This window comes from Papio anubis, chromosome 2 (assembly GCF_008728515.1).
Source record: "Papio anubis isolate 15944 chromosome 2, Panubis1.0, whole genome shotgun sequence".
Classification (NCBI taxonomy): Eukaryota; Metazoa; Chordata; class Mammalia; order Primates; family Cercopithecidae; genus Papio; species Papio anubis.
This window is the reverse complement of record NC_044977.1, coordinates 14,471,250-14,489,870: the sequence shown is the minus strand read 5'-3', so window position 1 is coordinate 14,489,870 and position 18,621 is coordinate 14,471,250. Positions and strand designations below refer to the sequence as shown.

General features: G+C 37.1%; 1 protein-coding gene across 3 annotated transcripts in view; it reads right to left on the bottom strand.

Annotated features, from left to right (window-relative positions):
- The window catches only part of NSUN3 (NOP2/Sun RNA methyltransferase 3), a 219,540-nt gene that overhangs the window by 86,571 nt on the left and 114,348 nt on the right, over positions 1 to 18,621 (bottom strand). Inside the window, exon 8 of one of the 3 annotated variants that reach the window (XM_031662949.1) lies at positions 14,955 to 15,049. The exons of the other annotated variants lie outside the window; for them this stretch is intronic. The gene's annotated coding sequence lies outside the window, so the exon portion shown is untranslated. Of the gene's footprint in view, positions 1 to 14,954; positions 15,050 to 18,621 lie in introns of those variants that run through there. 3 annotated transcript variants of the gene reach the window in all.

The window sequence follows — 18,621 nt, the reverse complement described above, 5'->3', positions numbered from 1 at the left end:
CTCAAATAATAGTAAGAAAACAAACCAATTAAAAAAGAGACAAAGGATCTGAATACACATTTCTCAAAAGAAGACATACAAAAAAACAGAGTAAACTTAGCAGTGCCTGGTCCACGGCCATGGGAGCATCCACAGCCCTATGTGAGTACCCCAGTGTGGTCTGCTGAGGCAGGGTTCTCTATATGCTCAACAACTGGTAGCTATTATTATTGTATTATTCAAAAGTCCTCTCTCCATTAGTAGAGGTATTACAGAATGCTGAATTATCTACCTGAAAAGTGCTCAACGTATTTTTAGGCAAAAATTTAAGAATTTCCTCTTTAAAGTCTAATTATTTGGCATTTCTACAATCATTTATATTTCCAAATTGCTCCACAGTCATGCTCATTATGTATGTTTCACCACATCTTTGACTCACAAATAGAATAAAATCATGTTAAGTAAGTCACAGGAGGCTCAATGCCTTCTGCAGTAAGTAACTTGGCAGGAGGGAACAGATAGGAATTATCCATTCCGGATTCAACAGTTTACAGCAGTATTTCCTCAAAGTATATTCTGTGGACCATTAATTCCAACAAATACTTCATGGGTCAAGAGTTCTATAGTCAAATAAGTATAGGAACTTTACATAGCATATCCCACTCTTAAAAGTTTTGCAATATGCATTGGCATCTTTGAGAAGCCTGGTGTTAAAGACACTTGTTTAACTTTATTTACTCTTGCATTTCTAAGCCTTATTTGACCACAAAAAATTCTTTTTAAAATGGAGCTTACTTTTATGGGCATGTAGTAGTCATAGTAGGGTCAGTTCTCATATCCATTTATCCCTTCTTCATTTTTACAGTAATTCCAGTTTTAGCTGGGTACATTGCCATTTAGTCAAAAAGTTTTCTTGCCCAGATCCCCTTGATGCTACCTCTGGTCAAGTAAATAAGTTCTGACCAATGAGATATAAGTGGACATAATATGTGTGGCAAGTTAGAAATACCCTTAAAGGCAAGGGGCATTCCTATCTTTCAGTTGCCTCCTTCCTCCTTTCAGCTGACCAGAATTCAGTCTCAGCAGCTGAACCAGGAGGAGTGGCTCACTAAAGACAAGAAAGCCACAAGACAGTAGGACCCAGACTCCTTATTGTGGGCCACCACACCAGTCAAATAGGGCCTAGCTCTAGACTTCTTTATGTGAGAGGGAAATAATCTTCAATTGTGTGTACATAATTGTGATTTTTTTTTCTGTTACTCAAGGCTGAGTCAAACCTCAATTAACAAGGTGTAACACCTACCATTATCTCAGAGAGCCAATGTTCCTCAGAGGACTCTTTGAGATGTGCTGGTCTAAATTCAGCTACTAAAACACCGTGCCTCTTTTCCCACAACAAGTGCAGTTTTGTCTGAATCCAAACATATGTATTCTCCACTTACATCAAATGTACATTTAATTCCAAATATTCTCAAACAAAAGGCAGCAAGTAACTTGGAAGAACACTTGCTCACATCGAAAAATGAACATTCAAGTCCTTACTCTGCCTCTTGAACTTAGAGAAGTATTCTAAAATCTCTGTGCCTCAGACACAGTAAGAATAGTATATTCACTAATTCACATAGTTGATATAATGGGTACATAAAATATAGGCCCCCAAAATCCTAAAAATTATGTAGTATACTATACGAAATATTTTACTATTATTATTATTTTGCTGTTGTGGCTCAAAACATGATACCCCAAAATAGGGCAACTTAGCATGAATAGAAATATCACTCTGTGACCTTCCCCTGCATTTATTCCCTGAGGCCATGTGCTACGTCATTCTTGCCTTGCTATATAGACATCCATGGCCCTATGTGAGTACCCCAGTGTGTCCTGCTGAGGCAGAGACTGGGTAATTTATAAAGAACAGAGGTTTAATTGGCTCATGGTTCTGCAGGCTTTACAGGAAGCATGGTGCTGGCATCTGCTTGGCTTTTGATGAGGCCTCAGGAAGCTTTCAATCATGGCAGAAGGCAAAGGGGAATTCAGCAGCAACTCACACGGTGAAAACAGGAGCAAGAGAGAGAGTGGGGGAGAGGGGTACCACACACTTTTAAACAACCAGGTCTTGTGAGAACTCACTATCATGAGGACAGGACCAAACCATGAGAGATCTACCCCCATACCCAGATACCTCCCACCAGGCCCTACCTTCAACACTGGGAATTACAATTTAACAGGAGATTTGTCAGGGACACTAGACCATAAAAAGAAGGCTTCCCTTCTTCCCTAAAGATCCTCACATGACAGGGGTTGTGCCCTATACCAAGAGGAAAGATACAAACACAGAGGTACAGAAATGAATCTTAACAAATAGGCCTTGCTAAGTTCCCCCAGTTTACTATCATTAGATCATACCCTTTTTGTCCAATCGTACTGCTACATGACTGGCTATTCTTAACTGCACCTCAGCAGCAAAATAGTTTTCACTGGGTCTTTGGCTCTTCATTTTTAAATAGATGTGCTATGCTTTTCTCTGGTTAATCTGTCTTTTGTTATAGGGGTATCGGCCATAAACTTTGTCATGGTGAAGGAAAAGATATTGTTTTATCTTCCCTACACCAGCATATCAGCAAGAACTCTGGTCCCAAACCTACCAACATGTAGGTGAGTGTTCTTGAGCTTTCTCACATCATTTCTATAGGTGTCACTTCTCTGTGGACAGGTAGGAGCAGTGAGACTCCTTGATCCCATTCCAGTGTAAATTCTAAGTGCAAATGACTTTCTTAGAATCTTGTCCCGGCTTCTCAGGAGGCTGAGGTGGGAGGATTGCTTGAGCTTAGGAGGTTGAGGCTGCAGTGAGCTGTGTTCACATCACTGCATTCCAGCCTGGGTGACAGAGTAAGAGCAAGAGCAAGACCCTGTCTCAGAAAAAAACAAAAAACAAAACAAACAAACAACAACCAAAAACAAACTTAAGACTAGGATGCAGCCTTTGGGGAGCTCGTTAAGTCTATGTCGCTACATTAAGGTAAGATCACACAACACCCATCCTAAAATTCTAAATTCATTAATTTATAAATTCATTAGTTTATAAAGACCTTGAGAGAAAAAAATTCTAAAACCTCATCTTCAAGAGCATAGTTCAGGGTTTAACAGCCTTCACTATAAGAACATTGTTGCTTAGAATTAAATTTAAAATTTTTACCCTAATTTAAGTCTCATGCTCTCTTGTGCATACTTTGATAGCAAAAATTTGGTACAGTTTGCTCAATATTCACCCTTTATGTGTGTGTAGATATTTCCTAAAACAACCTTCTGAAATTGTGTCTGCAACTCACATTTCCCATGGCAATTGTTATTTCTATATTCTGAAAAAATCATATGAGATATCCACCTCACTGATGAGGACTTTCATGAATATAATAGAAGTACTTCACTTCTAAATCTATGGATGTTAAGAAATCTATTTATAAGGAAAAGAGACTGAGTAACAAATTTACAAATCAAAACATGCTTTAAAGCTAAAGTTATCATTTCTAAACTAAGTAGCTAGAAAAATAAGACTATTAGTTAAAACAGGTACATACATTATTCAAATGATACAGCTAACATTTTAAGCTTAATATAAATGAAAAGCAAATGCCTAATTGATAGTCATTTATTCTCGTCACTATACAACTAGAATAGGGCAAGCTAGTTTTGTATGTCATCATTCAAAGAAAGAGAGTTCCAACATCCTTTACAAAATTAAAATAATGCATAATATTAATTGTGTTTGTTTTCAGTTTCTAGGACATGTCTGACATATAACACTGGATATGTTCAGTCTCAATTTGTTATTTTTATTGTAAATCCTGATGAAGGGTGTTAGCATTGCATTCAACAAGATTCATCAAGTGATTAATTTTCTTGAAGCAATATGAAATTAACCCAGTAAAATGGAGTTACTTAAAAACACTAATTAGATGTCAGTGTTTGCTTTTCAACCATGATCCCTATGCACTATTTAACTGCGTAGTCTACAGAACTGGTAATCTCCATTTGTCTCTATTGACAAACTTACCTTTATGAAGTCTGAACTGCAAGGAAAGTAGTTGAAGTTAAAAGTAAGAACAAAAATGGGCCGTATAAAAAGAGTACCTCTTTGGTAACCATTAAAGGTCAATTTTCATATGAAAATATATTGTGGAGAATAAGAATGAGTTTTCTTACAGGTAGAGAAAGGAATTACAAACAATGAAAGAAAGCCAGAATAAAACCTGTGGTGGTGAACTGGAAACTGTATCAGTTTTTAATATAAATATGAGTGGATATAAAAATAAATACAGATGGCCGGGCATGGTGACTGACACCTGTAATCCTAGGACTTTGGGGGTGGATCACGAGGTCAGGAGATCGAGACCATCCTGGCTAACATGGTGAAACCCCGTCGTCTCCACTAAAAATACAAAAAATTAGCCGGGCGTGGTGTCGGGCGCCTGTAGTCCCAGCTGCTCGGGAGGCTGAGGCGGGAGAATGGCGGGAACCCGGAGGCGGAGCTTACAGTGAGCCGAGATTGCGCCGCTCACTCCAGCCTGGGCGACAGAGCGAGACTCCGTCTCAAAAAAATAAATAAATAAAAATAAAATAAATAAATAAAATAAAATAAAAATAAATACAGATATGTAAAGATGCATAGGTTAGTTTACACACACATATTTCCTACCTCTGTCCACTGAGAGAGCCTAGGAGCAAAGCTATTTCAGCAGTAATGAGAATACCAGTTTCTTCATTTCTTCATATCGTCCTTCAGTAAAAGGAACCAGAGTTCTTGAAGGAATGGTGGATTCCAGGTCTGAGGCAGGGAAGGTACAAGACCATCCTGGAATATCTTGTGGTGTTAGAAATAAAGAAAATGCGGCCGGGCGCTGGTGGCTCACGCCTGTAATCCCAGCACTTTGGGAGGCCGAGGCGGGCGGATCATGAGGTCGGGAGATCGAGACCATCCTGGCTAACACGGTGAAACCCCGTCTCTACTAAAAATACCAAAAACTAGCCGGGCCTGGTGGCGGGCACCTGTAGTCCCAGCTACTTGGGAGCCTGAGGCAGGAGAATGGCGGGAACCCGGGAGGCGGAGCTTGCAGTGAGCCGAGATTGCACCGCTCACTCCAGCCTGGGTGACAGAGAGACACTCCGTCTCAAAAAAAAAAAAAAAAAGAAAGAAAGAAAGAAAAAGAGAAAATGCTAAAAATTGATGGGAGCACATTGAAGAACAACTTAAAGAAACTCAGTGACCAAATCAGGGTTAATTTGAGAACCAAAATAAACAAGGACGTATTAGATTAAAACCCATAGTCCATAGTGATATAAATGATTGAATAAATTTAAAAATGAATGACAAGGATAAGATTTTGCTAGCAGCAAATTCTAATTAATAAATGTAGAAGGAATGATGACTGTAGAAAATCACCATTAGGACAAAAATAGTAACTATTACAGGTTAGAGTCACAGATGAATGCTAAAATTAGTACAAAGATAGGAGAAGAAGCAGAGTATTTGCATGGCTTTAAACTATCTCCTCGCCAGATACTTACTAATGACAAAAGAAAAAATAATAACTTTACAGTGGAGAAACCTAGCAGACACCACCTTAACCGAGGTATCAACGTTAAAATTACGTAAAAAGACATAATGTATTAATACATATCAACATCCTGTATGTCCTGATGCGATGCTCTGAGAAGGTCACAATATTACTACCATGGAATTCCAAAAATTCATAACTTGAATTTAATCATGGGAAAAAATCAGACAAACTCAAATTCAGCGACATTCTACAGAATAACTGGTCCATGCTCTTCAAAATGTCAAAGTCATAAAAGACAAACAAAAACAGAGGAATTGTAATAGATTGGAGAAGACTAACAAACTATAACACTTAAGGCAAGATAGGATTATGGATTGAATCTCGGATTAGAAAAAGTGTATTGGTGGTACAACTGGCAGAATTCAAATAAAGTCTCTAGATTAGTTAATAGTATTATTGTATCCATGGTCATTTCTTGATGTCATTAATTCTAGTGTGGTTATGCGAGATGTTAATATTGAGGAGAAGTTAGGAGAATGGTATGTAAGCGTTTTCTGTATTATATTTTAAAACTTTTGGTAAGTGTAAGATGATTTCAATTTTAAAATATTTCATCTTCACCCTCATTTTCATGAACTTCAATTGAAAACACTTAATCTTTGTGTTGAGGTTGTCTATTGCTATGAAGTAAACCACTTCAGAGATAGTGGCTTAAAGCGACAGTCTGTTATTATGATGTCTCATGTTTTTAGGGGTTGAATTTGAAATCATAGGAACAGCACAAATTGCTTTTTTTTTTTTTTTGAGATAGAGTATTGGTCTGTCACCCAGGCTGGAGTGCAGTGGCATGATCTTGGCTCACTGCAACCTCTGCCTCCTGGATTCAAGCGATTCTCCTGCCTCAGCCTCCTGAGTAGCTGGAATTACAGGCACCCACTACCACACCTGGCTAATCTGTGTGTTTTTAGTAGAGGCAGGGTTTTTTCATGTTGGCCAGGCTGGTCTTAAACACCTGGCCTCAAGGTGTGGAATTACAGGCCAATTGCACAAATTTGATAACAGATGAAATGAACCAATTTCTTGCAGACACAACATGCCAAAACTCACACAAGAGGAAATGGACAATGTGAGTAGGCTTATATCTATAAAGGAAATTGAACCAATAGTTAATAATCTTCCAACACAGATAGCACCTGGCCCAGATGTGTTCACTGTTGGATTCCACCAACATTTAAGAAAGAAATGATACCAATTCTCTATAGTCTTTCAGAAAATAGAAACAAAGGAAACACTTTCTAATTCATTCTATGAGGCCAGCATCATCATAATACCAAAACCAGACAAGATTTTACAAGAAAATAAAACTACAGAACAATATTTCTCATAAACATAGATGCATACGTAATAAATAAAATATTATAAAATCAAACCAACAAAGTATAAAAGGAATTATATATCACAACCAAGTGAGATTTATCCAAGATTTGAAAGGCTGGTTTAACATTTGAAATGTATCTATGTAATCCTTCATATCATCAGGCTAAAGAAGAAAACTCACATGATAAATCAATAGACACAGACACAAATTCATAAAAAAAATCTAGGAATAGAGTTGAACTTCCTCAACTTGATCAAAAAACATCAACAAAAAACCCATTGCCAACACATCTTATAGTAAGAAACTTGAAGCTCTCTCACTAAGATCAGGAACAAGGCAAGAATGTCCACTCTCATTACTGCTTTTCAGTATCATACTGGAAGTCCTAATAAATGCAATAAGGTGAGAAAGAGAAATAAAAAGTATACAGATGAGGAAGGAAGAAAAAAAAAACTATCTGTTCACAGATGACATGACTATCTATGCAGAAAATCTGAAAGAATCAACAAAAAATTCCTGGAACTAACAAGGCTGCAGGATACAAGATTAATGTACAAAAGTCAATCACTTTCCTAATACCAACAATGAACAAGTGGAATTTGAAATTAAAAGGACATTGTCATTTACATTAGCACCCCCAAAAATGAAATACTTAGGTATAAATCTAACAAAATATGTTCAAGAACTATGAGGAAACCTACAAAACTAATGAAAGCTATCAAAAAAGAACTAAATAAATGGGGAGATATTCCATGTTTATGGATAGAAAGACTCAATGTTGTCATGATGTCAGTTGTTCCCAACTTGGTCTATGGATCAACACAATCCCGGTCAAAATTCCAGCAAGCTATTTTGTGACGGGAAAAAGCTGATTCAAAAATTTAAAAGAGAGGTAAAAGCCTCAAAATAGCCAGCTCATTATTGAAGAAGTAAAAAAGTCTGAGTACTGATGCCACCTGACTTCAAGACTTACTATAAAGCTATAATAATCAAAACAGTGTGAACTGTCCAAAAAATAGAAAATAACTCTATGAAATAGAATAGAGGGCCTGGAAATAGACACACATAAATATAATTAACTAATCTTTGACAAACGGAGCAAAGATGGTCTTTTCAACAAATGGTGCTCATACCAAATGGGGCAACAATCATGCAATAAATAATGATAAATCTAGACACAAACCTCCCATCCTTCATGTAAATTAACTCAAAATGGATCATAGACCTAAATGTAAAACACAAAGCTATAAAACTCTTAGAAGATAACATAGAAAAATAACTTGATGGCCTTGGCTATGGCAATGACTTTTTAGAAACAATACCAAATGTACAATTCACGAAAGGAGTTGATAAACTGGACTTCACTAAAATTAGAAATTTATTCTCTGTACGACATGGTGTCAAAAAAATGAGAAGACAAGCCATAGACTGGGAGAAAGTATTTGCAAAAGATACAACTGATAAAAGATTATCTAAAACATACAAAGAACTCTTAAAACTCAACAATAAGAAAATGAACAACTTTATTTAAAAAATGAGCAAAAGACCTGAACAGACACCTTCCCAAAGAAGACATACAGATGGTGAGCAAGCATATGAAAAGATGTTTAACATCATATATCTTGAAGATGTGACGCATCTACCACAACACCATATATCGTGAAGATGTGATGCAATAGATATGCTCACTCATTGCTGGTGAGAATGCGAAATGGTACATCTACTTTGTAAGATTGACAATTTCTCAGAAAAGTAAATATTCTCTAACCATATAGCCCAGCAATCACACTCCTTGATATCTCTTGTATTTACCCAAATGAATGGAAAACATATGTCCTCACAAAAACCTGCACAGAGTTGTTTACAGAAACTTTTATCATGATTGTTAAAACTTGAAAGCAACCAAGCTTTCCTTCAGTAGATGAATGGATAAATTAACTGTGGTACATCCAGACAATGGAATATTATTCAGTGCTTAGAAGAAATGAATTATCAAGCCATGAAAAGACATGAAGGAATAGAAGCAACTTAAATGCATATTACCAAGTGAAAGAAGCCAACCTGGATAGGCTGCACACTGTCTGATTTCAACTATAGTACGTTATAGAAAAGACAAAATGATAGAGACAGTAAAAAGATAGTGGCTTCCAGAACTGAGGGAAGGGAGGCAAGAATAGAGGATTTTTAAGACAGCGAAATTATTCTATATAATACTACAATGGTGGCTACATGTCACTCTGCATTTGTCAAAACCCATAGAATGTACAACACCAAGCATAAACCCTAATGTACACTTTGAACTTCGAACGAGAATGATGAGTCAAGCAGGTTTGTCAGTTGTAGCACATGTAGCACCATGGTACAGGATGTCAACATTAGGGGAAGTTGTGAGTTTCTGGAAATTGATATATATATGGGAACTCTGTACTTTCTGCTCCATTTTGCTGTGAACCTAAAACTGCTCTAAAGAAATTAAGTTTGTTAATTTCTTAAAAACTTCTTTGTATCAAAATGATCAATTTGGCATTTGCTGGAAATACTTATTAAGCAAAACACAGTAAGTGCGAATCACAAAAGAAAAGATTGACAATTCCAAATGCATTAAAATTGGAAACTTCTGTCAATAAGAGATAACATAAACAATTTTTTAAAAAGCTACATTCTGGGAAAAGACTCGCAAATGTCCAGAACAACTCTAAAAATATTCAAACAAGCCAACAAAAAAGTAGTAAAGGAAATGAAGAGGCAATTCACAAAGACGACCCTAAGTGACCCATAGAAATAAAACAAATGCATAACCTCAGTAGCAATCAGGAGAATGTAAATTTAAACCTAAGATATTATTTCACATCCATCAAGTCAGCAGACATTTTTAGAAGCCTGAAATTACTAATATTTGGTGTGGATGTGGAGAAATACAAAATTTTTACAAAGTGATAGGAGAATAAATCACTCTCTACCACTTGAGAGAGTAATTTAGCAATATCTTGTAAAGATAAAAATATTCAGCCCTAGAAAAACTTTCTCCCACATGAACAAAAAGGCATATACATAAAATGTTTGCTACAACATTGTTTGTAACCTAAATGTCCATCGACAGGAACTGATTAAGTATGTTTTGATATATTTGTTCAATGAAGCACTATACAGCCATTAAAATAAGTGAACTGAAATTACATGTATTACCATGGACCGATTTCAAAACCATAGAGTGGTGTGAAAAAAGTGAATAATCGAATGGTATGTGTAGTGCAATAGTATTTTTTTTTTTTTTTTTAGTAGAGACGGGGTTTCCCCGTGTTAGCCAGGATGGTCTCGATCTCCTGACCTTGTGATCCGCCCGTCTCGGCCTCTCAAAGTGCTGGGATTACAGGCTTGAGCCACCGCGCCCGGCCAGTGCAATAGTATTTTTGTAAAGCTAGAAAAGATGCAGATCAGTTCCACGTGTTTTTATAGATACACACAGTTTTAGAGTGTAAAAACTTGCAAGGGGCCAGGCGCAGTGGCTCACGCCTGTAATCCCAGCACTTTGGAAGGCTGAGGCGGGCGGATCACGAGGTCAGGAGATCGAGACCATCCTGGCTAACACGGTGAAACCCCGTCTCTACTAAAAAAATACAAAAAACTAGCCGGGCGAGGTGGCGGCGCCTGTAGTCCCAGCTACTCTACTCGGGAGGCTGAGGCAGGAGAATGGCGTAAACCCAGGAGGCGGAGCGTGCAGTGAGCTGAGATCTGGCCACTGCACTCCAGCCTGGGCGACAGAGCGAGACTCCGTCTCAAAACAAACAAACAAACAAACAAAACAAACAAACAAAAAAAACTTGCAAGGGAGTGATAAAAATGAACTTGGGCCTTTCTCAGTTATTGTTTCAGAGGAAGGTACACAGAGTAGCTTCAATTTTTTGTAAAATTTTATTCTATTTTTAAAAATTGTAAAGCAAGTAGAACAAAACGGTTATATTTTATATAATATTCTCTTAAATTTTCTATGTGTTGGAAATATTTCTTAGTTATAGATAAATATGATAAATTCAAACAATTTAAAAGTTCACTGTCTTATTAGTACTTATTCCTGGCTTTGGCAGGACAATCTTCCTGAATCTCATAGTTGTAATAGAAGAAATTCTTTAATAACCTAGTAACTTTGACTACAGGAAATGAAAATAGGAACTAAAATCAGGACATGAATTTGTAAGAAAAATCCATAGCCACAAATCCCCTAAATCATGAAAATGAAAGAACACTTCAAGACATCATCTTTCACTGCTCAGTAAGAGATGAAAACTGACAGAAATTGAATATTCTGAACATGATATTTTGTTTGGCTCTCTTACTCCAACTAGTTATTAGACAAAATTTCACTCAGGAAACAAAAAGCCAAATCATGCAGAGATGCCATCTGAAAGTGTATGAGTCCCTACAGCAAATGGAAGGCTAGTCTTTCATCCTGAATTGGGAAGTTAAAAAATCAAACCTAGGTGAGAGTCTGAATGAACATGCAATAATTTTGCATCTTGTGTTTGATTTTAGACGTTCTCTGCAGAAGTGGAAATGATAGGTCAAACAGTTTTGTCCCTAGACCATCCTTGCTTTGAAATGCCACCAAGGAAAACTCAGTTATACTCCAGAGAAATGCATTTTAAAAAAATTGGCAAACCCTTTGATTAGCTTCTCTATTTCTTCTATACCTATACTGTTTTTTGTTTCTCATAGATTGGTTTTTAGATATCCCAATGCTGAACAAGCTTCATGCATCTTTGTGCTGGAATGAAAAGGTGCAAAGGCAACAATGTCCTCAAATGCTGTCCTCTCAACATGCACGGCCCCACTCCCTAGAGAGCAAAGCCTAAGGAAGGACAAGGTTTTTTGCATTCCCAACATTTTGCATAATTTTATCCAAATGATGTTTGTCTTTACATTTCACCAAAGCACTAAAAAGTCAGCATCATTATCAACTTTCAATACTAGGCATAAAAGAAAAAAAAATTCTAAACTACTAACCTCTTTAGTCCTTTAAAATTTGGCCCTTACTTATGGGGGCCTTTCATTGCTGTGTACTGGTTCTCGGGTAGAACCTAGTGAAATATCAGGCATCCAAATAAAAATGTAGAGTTTCATGAAAATCTAACAATTGCATTTTTCAATCATGGAAAATATTATATATTAGGGAAGTCTTCTAGATAAGTAATTTAATTTATTTTTAATTTCTATATCTGATCTTCTTTGACCTTCACCTACATCAGATACCTTTTTGCAAGAGGAAAATGAATAACATGGCAGACAGCAAGTTATTAACTACTCACGAGATTATGAGCAGTTAATTTTCCCAATGACTCATTTCTTGAGAATTCTATTATGATCTCAAAGCATGACAAAATTCATGAGAAAAAAATGAAAAGCCCTTATATTTGAAACAATGGAGCATCTACAGGGCATTATCTTATATTGTTGACTATTTCATGGATTTCATTAGAAGATGGGGTGAAAAGCCTGTGCATTGCTGATGCTTTGAGTACTTGAGTCCTTTCCCATTCACTTGAGCCCCTCACAGCAACCCTCAGTGATGGACTAAAGAGAGGCAATTCTTCTCCCCATACCCTCTACCTCATGCTGCCTTCTGTCTCAGTCACATTCCTTAAGGACAAATAACTTCTCGTTGTGTTCATCTTCTTTCCTTATGCTTAGCAGATTGTCTGGTATACAGTGGGGTTCAATAAATATGAAAGAAATAAATTCTCCACATTTCACAGACGTGGAAGCTGAGGCTGAGAGAGGTAGAGAGACTTGTCCAAGCTGGAAAGGCAAATCCCGAGCCCCGTAACTTTGGCAGTCCACTTGGCCTTGACCATGTTAAGAGATGGAGGGTTACTAACTCCAGACTCTCCTATTAGGCAGTTTACAATGAAAACTGCCGATTTCTCATGTTCTTCAAAAGGAAGGTGGCCCAAAGAGAGTGAAACCTAATTAAGAGAATGTAATGTGATAAAGTATTCATTTACTGATAGTGATAACATCCTGCTCAAGTCAACTAGTGATGACATTTCTGACTGCTACCTTACTTATCAAAGCTGCTAAAAAGGGTAATCTTCTGCTCCTACATGATTTAAATCCCTTGAGATCCATTCACACTTAATGTAATCTAATAACGAAAAATGAATCTTATTTCCCACCATGTGTACCTTGAAGCATTTGCTCCTCAGCAGGATTATATAACAGACACCTTTCAAGTGATTCCATGTCAATTAAGAGAAAGCAACTTTAGTTGTGATTGTGGATATTTAAACCAGGTGTGATTTCCTGCCTCTGTTTAGCCAAATCTCCCCAGGTCCCGTTCCATATAGCAGCTTTTGATTTGGTCTGGTCTAGGTAGATGGGGTGTACATTCCTGTTTATTGTGGCACAGCAAGTTTCCAATAGAATGCTGTCAAGGTAATTTCACACAATGGCTGGGCAGGTGAGTTCTGCATAGGAGAAAAGGTTTTTCATCTTTGCCAGTGCAATGAGTTTTTCATTCCGAATTCATGTAAAGCCTCAAATGAGGTTACAATGGTAAACATCACAGGAGAAGAAGTTAACAATGACAGTCACGGTTCTCAAAATATTTTGGCTTTTTTCACCAAATTATTTATGGAGGAAACTTGTTGTTCTGTGCTTTACTTCTGTGGCTTGCTGTCAGGAGAGTGAGTTAGAGTAGAAGAGTGTGATTATTTTTACTAATGAACTTTTTTAATCATTACTTTTTACTGTTTATAAATGAAATGCATGGAGGAAGTGGAATGAAGTCTCATTTCATATTTTATACATTTAATATTGTTTGAATTTTCAGTGTGGGCTATCTTAGTAATTTTACATATTAATGAAATTTTTAAATGATGGACATCTTCCCAAATATGCTCATTTTTACACAATGCTCATTTTTAAAAACTCTGACAATAACAAAATGTAGCAAATAGCAAGAAATACATAGATACATAAAGCAACCACATTACCCAGTGAGAGATGTCAACTGAGAATATTCATATATACATATTTATTCAAATTAAATTAGAAAAATATGTTTAACATGGATAATATAGTTTTGTTATATATTTCCCTCTCTTAATAATATATAACAATTATTTTTTCACATAAATTTATGAGTGTCTACAGCATTATTTTTAATGTCTTCAAAATATTCCATGATGAGCATGTTTTAAATATTTGTTAACCAATCCCTAAATAACATATATTTAGTTTGCCTCCAAATATTATAATATTTCTCAATATTATAGATAATGCTATATAAGCATTTATATGCTTCTCCAATTAACTAGTTAGGATAAGGATGCTGAAGATATGCAGATTTTAGGGCTCTTACTACCTAGCAGACTATCATGCAAAAATTTTAACAAATAGGTATTCCTATCCACTGTATAGTAAAGATCCCACCAATTTATTATTGACAATGGGTATCTTAATTATCATAAAAACAAAATAAAAATTATTTTTAAAATTTTCATTAATGAAAACAAGCTAGAGAAGCAAGAACATTAATACCAGTAGCATCCTTGTTCAAATTCCTTTCCTGGGGAGAAAGGAAGAAAGGAGCTACAATTTGTTGGGTACCTATCGTTGGCCTAAAAGGAAGAAGCTAAAGCTAAATTAATGCAAGCAGAGTTTATTTGGGCCAAGCTTGAGAACTGCAACCCGGAAGCAGACATTTAAGTTGCCCAGAATATACACTCTGATTAGCAGCAGTTACAAATGGATTCTTAAAGGCAAAATAAGGGAAACAGGGAATAGGCTGACACAAAGTTGTATATCAGTAATTCCCACTGGTTTACAGAAATAACATTGATTAGTGATTGGCTATACGTTGTTAAGCTATAGGGTGTGGGTTATAGCGTCTGATGTGGCATTATTAGGGTAATGTATAACTACTTGTGACAGTAGCAAGCAATTTTAAGAGATGAATACATAGCTCAAAGGGGGAAGCAGAAAATAATTGCTGTCTCATTCTACTGTCTCTCTGGGCCTGAGCATTAAAGAGACGTGCATTCTTCAGATAAAATTCTTTTATTTTCTCACTGTAATGGACCAGTCACCAAGAAAACTGCTTGATATGAGGCATTTCATTCAGTCTTCGATAACAACCCTGGGGAAGTAGACACATATTATTATTCCTGTGTTACAGATAAGGCAGTCAAGGTTCAGAAAGGTTGATTATCTTGAGCAAGGTTACCTAGATAACCCTGAGATGTGAAGGTGGATTTGTCTGACATTATATTTAGGCTGGATGTTCACCAAATTTCCAACTATTTACGATGTTAGCAACACATGACCTTGCTGAGTTCCACATAATTCAAGGCACTCCTGGTCTTAGATCTGGAAGAAATATCTGAATATTTACATCTTTTATAGGGAAACATGTAAAGCAAATAGGGAGGAAATGAGAATATTAGTTTGAAACATTTTCACAAAACTTTCAACTCAGGGATTATTTATATTCTGTAAAACTCAATGTTTCAATGATAGAACTTTTAAAATAGGCTTAAGGAAAATATATTTTCAGCTACACACTTTTGCCTTAAATTAAAATTTAAAAAAACAAGTTTAACTTACTAATGAGTATGTACCTGAGAAATAAATGGCAGATAAAAAATGAAAAGGCAAAATGAGAACTAAGAAAGCAATGATGTACATCAGGGAATATGCACTTAAGAATAATAGTGACAACTTCTAATGCATAACTCACATCCCACACGCCCATATGAAAGGCACAATCTTGAGTAATAGACGTAGCTGTCACTTATAATATCTGTTCTCATACTTGGCGTTAATGAAAGTGGAGCTGCAGGAGGGAAATGCACATGCTTTTTGTTAGCAATACACGGGTAACTTCACCTGTTCCAACTTTTTACATTCCTTTTGTTGACTACATGTTTATAGAGTTTTTCATGTTGGAATTTAATCATAAAGTCATCATTTAAAAAAGACAATTACACCCTATTTTACTCAGTGTTGTATCATGTTAAACTGTATAGCTTTAGTTAAGTTTCCTATATAAATGATTACTCCTTAATAAGGCATTTTAAAGAAGTGGAGCAACACAAAAATTCTGAGCATTTTTTCTAGACTTTTCCCCTATAGTAAGGCAGCACAAACTGACAAATCCCAAATTTTAAATCAGCTGATTATGAAATCTCACATTTCTCCTTATTTTAATGTTATAGTTCTCACTTTTCTTCCAACAATGCAACCTGCTTTTGAAATATGTGTAATGGCCCATATACACTGTGGAATACTATGCAGCCATGAAAAAGGATGAGTTCCTGACCTTTGCAGGGATATGGATGAAGCTGGAAACATCATCCTAAGAAAACTACCACAAGGACAGAAAACCAAACACCGCATATTCTCACTCATAGGTGGGAGTTGAACAATGAGAACACATGGACACAGGGTGGGGAACATCACACAACGGGGCCTGTCGGGGCGGTGAAGGGCTGGGCGAGGGATAGCATTAGGAGAAATACCTAATGTAAATGACGAGTTAATGGGTGCAGCAAACCAACATGGCACATGTATACCTATGTAACAAACCTGCATATTGTGCACATGTCCCCTAGAACTTAAAACTATATTAAAAACAAACAAACGAAACAAAAAAAAGAGGGCAAGGCGCCGTGGCTCAGCCTGTAGTCCCAGCACTTTGGGAGGCGGAGGCGAGCGGATCACGAGGTCAGGAGATCGAGACCATGCTGGCTAACACGGTGAAACCCCATTTCTACTAAAAATATGAAAAATTAGGTAGGCATGGTGGCGGGTGCCTGTAGTCCCAGCTACTCGGGAGGTTGAGGCAGGAGAATGGCGTGAACCTGGGAGGAGGAGCTTGCAGTGAGCCAAGGTCGCGCCACTGTACTCCAGCCTGGGCGACAGAGACAGACTCCATCTCAAAAAAAAAAAAAAAAAGTGCAGTGCCCTAGTTCTTGTAGGAAATCGGATGCTAATCTTGTTTTTTATTTCACAACTTAAATTTACAAAATCACAAAACTAAAATCAGAAGACAAGGAAACTAGGCAAATCCTAGCTGACTGAAGCTTGGGAGAGAGAAAACTGATTTTCTTTTTCTGTTTGCAAATATATACCCAAAGAGAAAAATTTAGGAGTGGGAGTGATGCTGGCGTTCCCATCAAATCCGATAGATACTTGCAAAACGAACCTTTATTCTAATTTATGCTGTGGGAAATCAGTTTTAACCATGTGTTGACAAAAGGCATCTCCCAGAATCCTGACATTGATGCACATAGGGTGGCTATCTTTAATCTGAGACTGGGCTAAAAAAGTCTTCCCCAGCCCCACCCCAAACACACACACACTCACAAAGGCTACTGCCTTCCTAACAGAAAGATCTCCAGAATGCCCCCAAGGCATTCATCCTGTGTTAAGGCAGCGCTAATCTCAATCGAAGCACTTCTGATATAAAATCAATTGTTTCAATCCCCTAAAAGAAATCTCCCTAAATAAACAAATGCATGAATAGTATGGTATTGTTTTTACCGAGGAGTTTTACACTGGGCAATATTCCGACTTCCCTACAGATACAAGACACTGGCATTTATCATGCACACTATTAAGAGAAAAAATAAAAGTTTGATTATACTATATCTAATTGATCTCAAAAAGCCACAGACAAGTTTTGTTTCACCTTATTAGTATTGGCCAGAAAGCATCCTTCAATTCTCTTGGACATATTGGGAACATAGCCTCATTCGGCTCCCTTGCCCTGGCCTCTGCAGAAGCAATGTTTCAAAGAATAAGAATTCTGTCATTAGAAGAACAACACGTGAGAGACGAAAGACGCCCGAGCTCTCATGGGCAGAGAGCGTTCATTAGAACTCTGAGAGCTGAGGTATCTCACCAACTCAATTTAGACAACTTGTATTTACTCAACACTTAGAAAAACTATAAAGAAAGAATAGATAGCCTTCAGGCTATTCCTAAATTACCTCAGGAGTAACACAACTCTTCTTTCCTGCTGGGTAGGGAATCCACTGACTTCTCCACAGAGGGAGTCTACTTTCTACTTCACATTTTTGACAGCAGCCTGGGTCTCCTCCTACTGAGAGTCAGGCCTGGGGGGCATTTTCAATTAGAGCAGAAGGAAGCTTCTTAGTCTTTTCATATCTTGATCCAAATGCCCTAATGCCCTGAGTGGGATAGCACGTAGATTGTAAACTGATGTTCCAAAAAAATCCATGTATGCATCCTTCCTGCATAACTAAAATATAAGACTGGGACATTGAAAATCACAGAGAAGGGACCTTTAAAATCATTTAGTTGACTTCCAGACCATAAAACCTCTACCTGTGAGCCAGACCTGATATTAACCTTCAAAACTCATGTTAAGTCTTTTTAATTTTATGTTATTTTTATTTTGTGATGGAGATTTACTCTTGTTGCCCGGGCTGGAATGCAATGGCGCGATCTCGGCTCACTGCAATCTCTACCTCCCGAGTTCAAGCGATTCTCTTGCCTCAGCCTCCCGAGAAGCTGGGATTACAGGCAAGCACCACCACACCCGGCTAATTTTGTATTTTTTTAATAGAGACTGTGTTTCTCCATGTTGGTCAGGTTGGTCTCGAACTCCCAACTTCAGGTAATCCGCTTGTCTCGGCCTCCCCAAAGTGCCAGGATTACAGGCGTGAGCCATCGCACCCGGTGATG